This window comes from Etheostoma spectabile, unplaced genomic scaffold (genome assembly GCF_008692095.1).
Source record: "Etheostoma spectabile isolate EspeVRDwgs_2016 unplaced genomic scaffold, UIUC_Espe_1.0 scaffold437, whole genome shotgun sequence".
Lineage (NCBI taxonomy): Eukaryota > Metazoa > Chordata > Actinopteri > Perciformes > Percidae > Etheostoma > Etheostoma spectabile.
Genome location: NW_022605609.1, coordinates 258,675 through 266,930, shown reverse-complemented (window position 1 = coordinate 266,930; position 8,256 = coordinate 258,675). Strand labels below are relative to the sequence as shown.

The 8,256-nt window shown below is 43.5% G+C and overlaps 1 pseudogene; it reads left to right on the top strand.

Annotated features, from left to right (window-relative positions):
• Positions 1-6,562: 6,562 nt before the first annotated feature.
• Positions 6,563-8,256, top strand: part of LOC116686689 (CD209 antigen-like protein E) — a 93,821-nt pseudogene continuing 92,127 nt past the window's right edge.

The window sequence follows — 8,256 nt, the reverse complement described above, 5'->3', positions numbered from 1 at the left end:
GCCGGGAAGGGCTCTGACATGTTTGCTGTGAAGCGTTTTAAAGTGGCGGGTTTGCGGAAATGGTGGGCTAGAATAAAGTTTGCCCTGCCCTCCAACCTGCAGCCTGTCAGTCTGTCTGCCAGGCAAGAAGGAACGTCTGTCCCTCCCCAGACTTGAACGTTAACACCTATACGGCGTTTTTGCTGCGGGGGATTATATACAATGCATTAAACGTAGCACTGTTTAGATTTTGAAAAGTGTAAACCCCAACTCATAACCACATTTCTGTGACCTTGAAGCATGCCAGAGGTGACGTAGTTTGCTCCGTCTGCACCCGCACTCGTTCAAGTCCCGTCAATTTAGTTTATAGAAAACTTCTTCATTTTGTGGCAGGGATGTTGAAACCATAAAAATTGACCTGAAACTTATCACAATTCATTTTTATTTAGCAATGTTTTCCCCTCGCGTTTATCACATTACCCAACTATCTCCAGAGAAATGTCAGATGAGACGCAAAGGTTTTTCCTTTTAGTCGATATCATGAAATTGCGTGGAATTTTACTGGTCCCAGAACGGCTTTTTATTCACTATCACTGACTTCAGTGATAACACGTGATGGATGAAACATAACTCTTCTGATGACCAATACCCTTTGGTGTGTCAGCGCTTCAGTACCGCACATGCCACCTTGATTTAACATCGCTCTGGCTGCTCCTCTCATTTCGTCGCATTCTCACCTCGTATCTCCCGTCCTCCTCCCTTCCTTCCCACTGTTCTTAGCAGTTGATCCGTCCTCTGCTCTCAAAACACACACTTGGGACCCACAAACTTTGACACACACACACACAGTGAGACCCACACAAAAGACATACAACACACAAACGACCGTTTGTGTGTGTGTATCTGTAAACTTTGGATGGAAACAGAGCTACTGTCTGATTCCCAATAACCGGTTGTTTGTGTCAGCGCCTGAATGTAACGCAACATGGCTAGACATTGATTTAACATGAATCTGAAAAAAGAGAAGAGAGGAGCTGCAGCAATGTTCAGTACAACAACACATGGTGTTTTTCTTTAAATGAAACGCATGTGCACCTAGTCTGATATAACTCTAAATACTGTTATAGCTGAAGATTGCAGAATATGAACTTTAATAACAACATCCAAGTTGTTCAGCTTCATGTATAAGACACAGGCAGTGCAGGTTCGCTCAGTTCGGACAGATGGGGCGCACACGCGTGTGTTGAAGACAGCCATTGAGCCTGTTGCCAGCATGTTACCATCTAGTTTAAACTGGGTACCCCTCGTCTCACTGGGATCAGGACTAAGGAGGGAAACCTTTTCATTATTTTGGTGCTTTTTTTCCGCCACTGTGTTTATGACTGACTGAAAAAAGTTTTGAGGATCATCAAGTTAAAATCCACCTGTATGGGTTTGGGTGTGTGGTCCGCTGTTTCTGTGTGTTTCGTTTTCATATTTTGTGTGTTTGTCCTGCTGGGTTCCCTGACCGGAAACTGACCTCATTGTCTATCCCCAAAGGTGTATCCTGTGTTTGTGTGTGTGTGGTCTGTATGCGCCTGACTGTACGTGCATGCATGTTTGGTGTAGACTGTATCTTCTGTGCATGTGATTGTACGTGTGTTGTGTGTGTGGAAGACTGTGTGTGGTCTGTGTATGTTTGTGACGACTGTGTCTGTTGATGTCTGTGTGTGTGTGGTGTCTGTGCTCTGTTTGGCATCTGTTTTTGCCGTGGGTGTGTGTGTTTGTCGGTATGTTATGGGCAATGTGCGTCTGTTTGTTTTGTTTTGTCATCTGTGCGTGTGTGTGCTTGTGGGGTGGTTAATGTGTGCTCTCTAGTGCATGTATTTGTTGCGTGTGGTTGCCCCCCCTGGGTATTGTATGTGTCTTTGTTATCTGGTACATGTGTGTGGATGTGTCTATGCGGTGTGTCTGGTTGTTGGTCCCGGTGTCTCTCTGTCGGTGTCTCTCTGTGACCTGTCTGTTTTGGTGTGCGTTGGTGTGATTGTCAGTGCGTGGGCGTTTTCAATCCTCTTGGGATCCATGGACCTGACATATCACTCTTGCTCACCTCTGCTGATATGCTGCAATTCTCTTGAAAAAAGCATGTGTCTCTGTGTCTGTCCAGTGTGTGTGTCTGTTTGTGTGTCTGAGGGGTGTGTGGGAGAGAGACAGAGAGACAGATACGCCAAGCCGGTGCTTAGGCTTCAAAGTTTGAGGTGATTCTCCAAGAGCTCAGTCACCTGCTCGCCCCGCTGGGGGACACGCGTTTCTTCTTTCTCGAATCCATAGCTTCACGCGCGCAGTTGTTTGCATAAATATAAAGAGCATAAGACTTTGTTTTTGGTGTGCTTTGTTTGTCGGGGGTGGTGATGGAACTCTCTGTCTACTCTTGGTGTGGAAAAAAAAATAAGTCGTGTCACGGTACTGCGCGTTTTCTGAACCAATGAGGACTTGGAATCACTGGTCGGCTCAGAAGTACGAGCAAAGGCCGCCAACTCGCCGATTCATCTGAACAGGGAACAAGCAAGTGAGGGAGAGGCGGCGGACCTTTGGATACCGGAAGAGACGAAGAAGCTCAGGGACAGAGTTTTTGCGGTGAGGTCCTTCAAGAGCCACCCCTGACATGCACACTTCCGCAGCGCACGCTGAGAGATTGCAGCCTGTTTGTGAAGCGCCTGGAGCACACGTCGAGCCTGAAGCTCCACCCGGTGCGCCACACGACGAAGCTTTCGCTGCAAAAACATCTCAACTATCTTCTAGCTGCCTGTCCCCCTAAACACATGTAAATGCTCCTCACTATCTGCAGCTGCCTGTCCCTGAACACGCTGTAGAAAAAAAACACGGTCTCCTATAAGCACCCAGGGTCGACAAACGGCAAAAATCAACTTTGCCAACCTGCACCACGAACTATCCACAAACATGTTCCAGCGGTCTAAGCCAATAACCCACAACAGGATTTGGGGGTTGGTTTGGTGGAAAACGCCTGTGCGGGCAGGTGCCTGGAGCACACTGCCGGCCTGAACATTCACCTGCGTTTTCCACTCGGACACGGCGTTCTGCTGCAAACACTCTCCTCACTATCTGCTAGCTCCTGTCCCGAAAACACACTGTCAAAATAATGCGGGCCCTGTTTACAGCCCAGGTCGTACAAATATCCGCAACAAAAATAAACTGTGCCAACCGCACCACGAAGCACCCCAACCAGCATTCCAGCGTCTGCCAAAAACCGACCAGAATGTTTTGGGGGTGTAAGGTTGGAGCTAGGAGATGGGATTGAAGATTAGGGAGGGGTGAGCTAGTCTTGTTTTGTTTGACATACTTTCTAGACGTCAACAGAAGTGCTGTTTCCCACCCACATCACCTAGATCTCATCACTCATTTCTAGAGTCTATTCTGGAGTATCCACTTTGCCACATCCGTGTTTTATGATTCTCTGTTATCCCACGTCACTAATCTGATTCAGTCCGTTCTCCAGAACATCATGCATATGAGAGTCATTACTACTCCAGTCCAAAGGTTGGTGGTATTCACCTGAAAGCTGGAACTACCAAAGAGAGCCCAGACCAATAACTGTAGGTTCAGTCAGCAACACTTCACAAGCTAACTATCCATCAGCCTCCACCACACACATGCAAAACTATACAGAGATGGGAAGGTACAAATAATTTCGATACTGTACTCATGTAGATTATTTCAATATGTATTTACTTTACTATTAATTTTTTTGGTGACTTTTACTTCTACTCCTAACATTTTAACATGAATATCGGTACTTTCTAACTCCTTACCTTGTTACAAAATTTAACTTGGTACGTTAATTTTGTATAAAAGTCGTCTGGCAGGTGTGATTGTGAGTGATGTCGGACAATTATACGTGGGCATTGGCGCCTCACCCCGCGTGCCCACAAAAAAAGTGAGAGACAAGAAAAATACAGCTGTGTTGAGATATCATTAAGACGTGTGCTTCCTTGAGAAACTGTAAGTCGAATAACTTACATGTTTTTCATTCATTTCCTTGTTCCATAGTTCTGGCAAAGTTAAAGTTTTACTATTATGTTTTTTGTGTTCGTCCCTGTTACCCTAGGTTCTCCTGGCTGTTATTCGATATAATGGCGATTGTTGACGCCCTTGCTTTCACGTTTTGTGTTTTCGGTGCATTATTTACATGCTACAGTATTTACACTGCATTAAGATAATGTTATTAATAATAGGGTTTTATTTGTTAGTTACTAAATATATGATTCTACCTTGTGTATGGTAGACTTTACCATGTTATTTATTTCTTTGCAGAACCACACACCCACACCCACAATCACACACACACACACAACCCACACACACACACACACCCACACACACACACACACACCAGCCACAGCCATAGCGAGCCCCCCCCCGCCATGTTTTTTGACTGTTCTTGCTTTGTAATATCAACAGAGAGAAAGTTGTCTCCGTCTGGTGTTAAAGACACTCCTCGGGCCCATTGCAACTCGGAATCAGATCTAAATCCGCGTCCTAAGCTTGTAAGCACTACAAGTTTCAAATAAATTCCCTGGAGGTCCCCTTATTTTTGCATCATCGCTACCACCTGAATCTAATTGACCGGAATATACAACTTCTCACAGATCAAAACTGAAATTCATATCTTGCTGCTGCTCGGTTTGAACTTTTAACCTGGAGTCCTAGGCTCTATCCACTACACCCGACTATATGATTTTATATATGTTTTATTTTGTTTTATATATTTTTAGGCCTATGGCGCAGCCATTTTAAAGTGAGGCAAATGGCATATAAATCCTTTTCTCCATGTCCCTGAATTTCTCAGCGCTCTTTAGTACCACTGTCTGGTCAGGTAGCGTTTTCATTTGCCAGTCTACTTTTACTTTTATACTTGTAGTCCTTTCCAAGCCTGACTTTGTTAATTTACTTGAAAATTTAAATCAGTACATCTACTTTTAAACCAGAGTAGATTTGACACAAGGATCCTGTACTTCTGCTTGAGTACGGGATACTTTGCATCCTCGACCGTTACACATGTAAGCTTGCAACATTGATCCTCACTTCCTTCATCTTCTTCCTGTGCTCCTCTCCTCTGTTTCTGCATCTCTGACTGCCTCTTGTGTTACGGCTGTGCAGTAGCAGAGCTTATTTCTATAGTTCCCTTCCACTGAATTCAGGTAAATATCACAGACCCTGGTTGTGTGTCAGTCAAGAAAGATGGTCTGTCACCGTGTGTTTGTTTTTCACGGCAACATTAAATACAATTTCACATCTACACTTCACTCTGAGGTCCAGTAGTCGGAAGAGTGGGTCTCAAGGGAGTTTTCAGGCTTTTATTTGCAAATAAAATCTTACAACAAAGTAAAGAATGTTTTTAGGCCCATAAATAGGTTGCAAATAAAAGACAGTACTACGTTCTGACGTAAGACATAAAAAAAAATTCAACATTCCAACCATCCAAAAAGTAAACTTATTGTGCGCGATCCTAAGTAGTCTTTTACAATCACACTAAATAAATCTGATGTAGGTGAAATAAACCAAGTCTGCTGTAGTTCTTTGTAACTAAATATTGTTTGCAACAAATGTTTGTCTATGAAAAAAAGCATATATATATTTTACACCTAAGGAAACATGTAAGCTTATGAGGTAACCGTTTGTGTGGCCATCATACTTCCTCTAAAATAAGTGTCCGGTTGAACAACAGTTCCTGTTTTTGCGAGCTGTGAATGTTGCTACACAGGTATGTTTATTTCCTCATGTTTACAGTCTGGAAGAAACAGCTTTACTTTAAGATACTTTCATAAAGTTGATCTGAAGGGTTTAATAATTTAAATTCCCAAAGGACTGATGGCCTAAATTTGAGTCAAATTTTAGAAAGCCTTTTATTGTCATTATAAACACGTGCAATACCGGAACCACCTTTCCAGTGTCAAGAAACAATATAACATGGAAGAAAATGTCAAATATAAGTAGAGAAAAAGGGGTGGGGGGCATGGTGCAATAAAGTTTTAAGTTAAGTGGGACTTTTTGTCTAACAGTCACACACATACATATAAGGACGTGCATCTGTCTTAGTGGTTTGTGCTGCAGCCACTTCCCGTGTTGAAGGGTGACCAACTTAAAGACAGACAGTGAGACATTCAGTTCAGTTTTTCAGTTGGTCAAGATGTCTGCAGACGCTGTCGCTGCTCCACGTTTGAGCCTGAATGTGAGATATAACAGAAACGTCCAAGAGACCAGCGGAGAGGAAGAGGAGAGTCAGGTGGAGATCTTAGAGGAGGAAGAGCATCACGCTGATCTCGGGCCACAAAGAGCCGGTAAGTCTGAAATATGATTGGTGTAAAAAGGAAGTTCATCTCAGTTTACAGTGGCTTTAGAACAATTATATACCAATAATAATTCTCAATCAATCCCTATGGTCACCTTTAACTCTGGGTCATTATCAGGTGTCCTGGTGCTGTATCGGTGCCTCGTGAGTCATTATCTACTTCCAACTAATAAACTCTGTTCTGGATGTGTTTTGTCTCCGTAGGACCACACACTCAAAACAAGCCTGCAGCCAAAACAGAAGGCGTCTCAAAGCTGCTGCAGTGACTCTGGGAGGGTTTTATCTTCTGATATTGCTGCACTCTTCATTTGCTGTGAGTATTATGTTTTAATACAAACGTCATATCTTAAAGGAGACATGTCAATAAACAACTTTTCCAGTTTTTCATTTATACATTTGGGCATCTGGAGTGCTACCAACCCACCAACTGGGAATAAGACTATTCAACAAGCTATTCACAGCTGACTCCTCTCTCTGTCCCAGTCAGGCTCATTAGAATATACTTCCCCTTCTGAGGATCTCCGCCACGGCTTCACAACCATCGTCGCATAGTGGCGCCATATTTTTAAATGAGCCAATCAGAGCAGACTGGGCTTTTACAGGAGGGGTCTTAAAGAGACAGGCACTAAAACAGGAACTTGCCTTTCAGACTGGGGTTTATTTCAGACACCGCACACACTTTGTACAAAACTCAACTTTTTCACAACTTGCTCGGTCGCATCTACACGTCTGCTTCTCTCTCTCGCCCACTTTACACCACACAACACAAACCACACACAACACACCACCCACACAACACACAACCAACACAAAAACACAACACACACACACCCCCACACACACACACCACATTCACACTCTAGCACCCACACTACACCAAACAACACACATACCTGAAGCTCTCTCTCTCCCTCTCACACACACTGAGCTGTCTTAAAGGAGCTGAAGCACCATTTTACAACAAATGCCTAATCCCGCTGATGTGACCGAGCCCGACCCAAACCCTACCATAATTTCTAAATATCTGTCCGTCCTGTACCGCCGGGACCTGTCGGGCTTGGGCCTGGTATCCATGCCTTGGTCCTTACTTAGCTACTGCGCATGTACCACTCCCAAAAACATGGAATAGAAGTGTGATGCCTCACTCTGAAGCTAAAACAGAGAGCTCAACACACAAGAGATCCCTTCCTAACCCGATCCCAATGTAAGACATACGCGGGTCTTCATTCTGTGTTAACATTCAGCTGAAACTTTATCAACACAACCCTTGACTACCAGGACGTTTCCTTTATACCACTCAGCAAGGAAACCCTGTCAGTGGAGACATGAAGAGAGACACTTGGACTAAAGACATATTCAGTTTGGGAAAGTCAGACTAATGACACCTCATACAAGCTTTGGCTCATTTTCAACAAAACAAAGACTTTGGTTTTATGTCCTGAATATTTGTCTTTAGTTTGAAGCAGAATGATTTGGTGTTGTTGGTCTTTTTTAACTTTGTTATGGTTTTCATATTCATCTTTCAGCCACTTTGCTGCAGACCAGATACGACCAACTGAGCAACAACTACACTCAGTTACAGGATGAAGTAAAGCAGCTGAAGGACAGAACTGAAGGTAAAAAGTTAAAAACCAGTAAACTCCTGTATTATACACATTTACATCATAGCCCTTGATTGTAGAGATGCACCGACTGACCAGCTGATGACCTTAATTGGCCGATTTCAATTGTGCCACATGATTTACATCGCCCAAAATCAACACCCCGCTGGCCAGAGCCTTACAAATAATGCATTTTATTACAGATAAAATGAAAAAGAGACGCTGTATTCTTCCGACATGCTGTATTAACGTTACTGTTTACAATGCTCTTTTCTGGTTCTTGTTCACACTCGATGCTTCAGTTAAGAAGTCAGTGATCCTCTATTT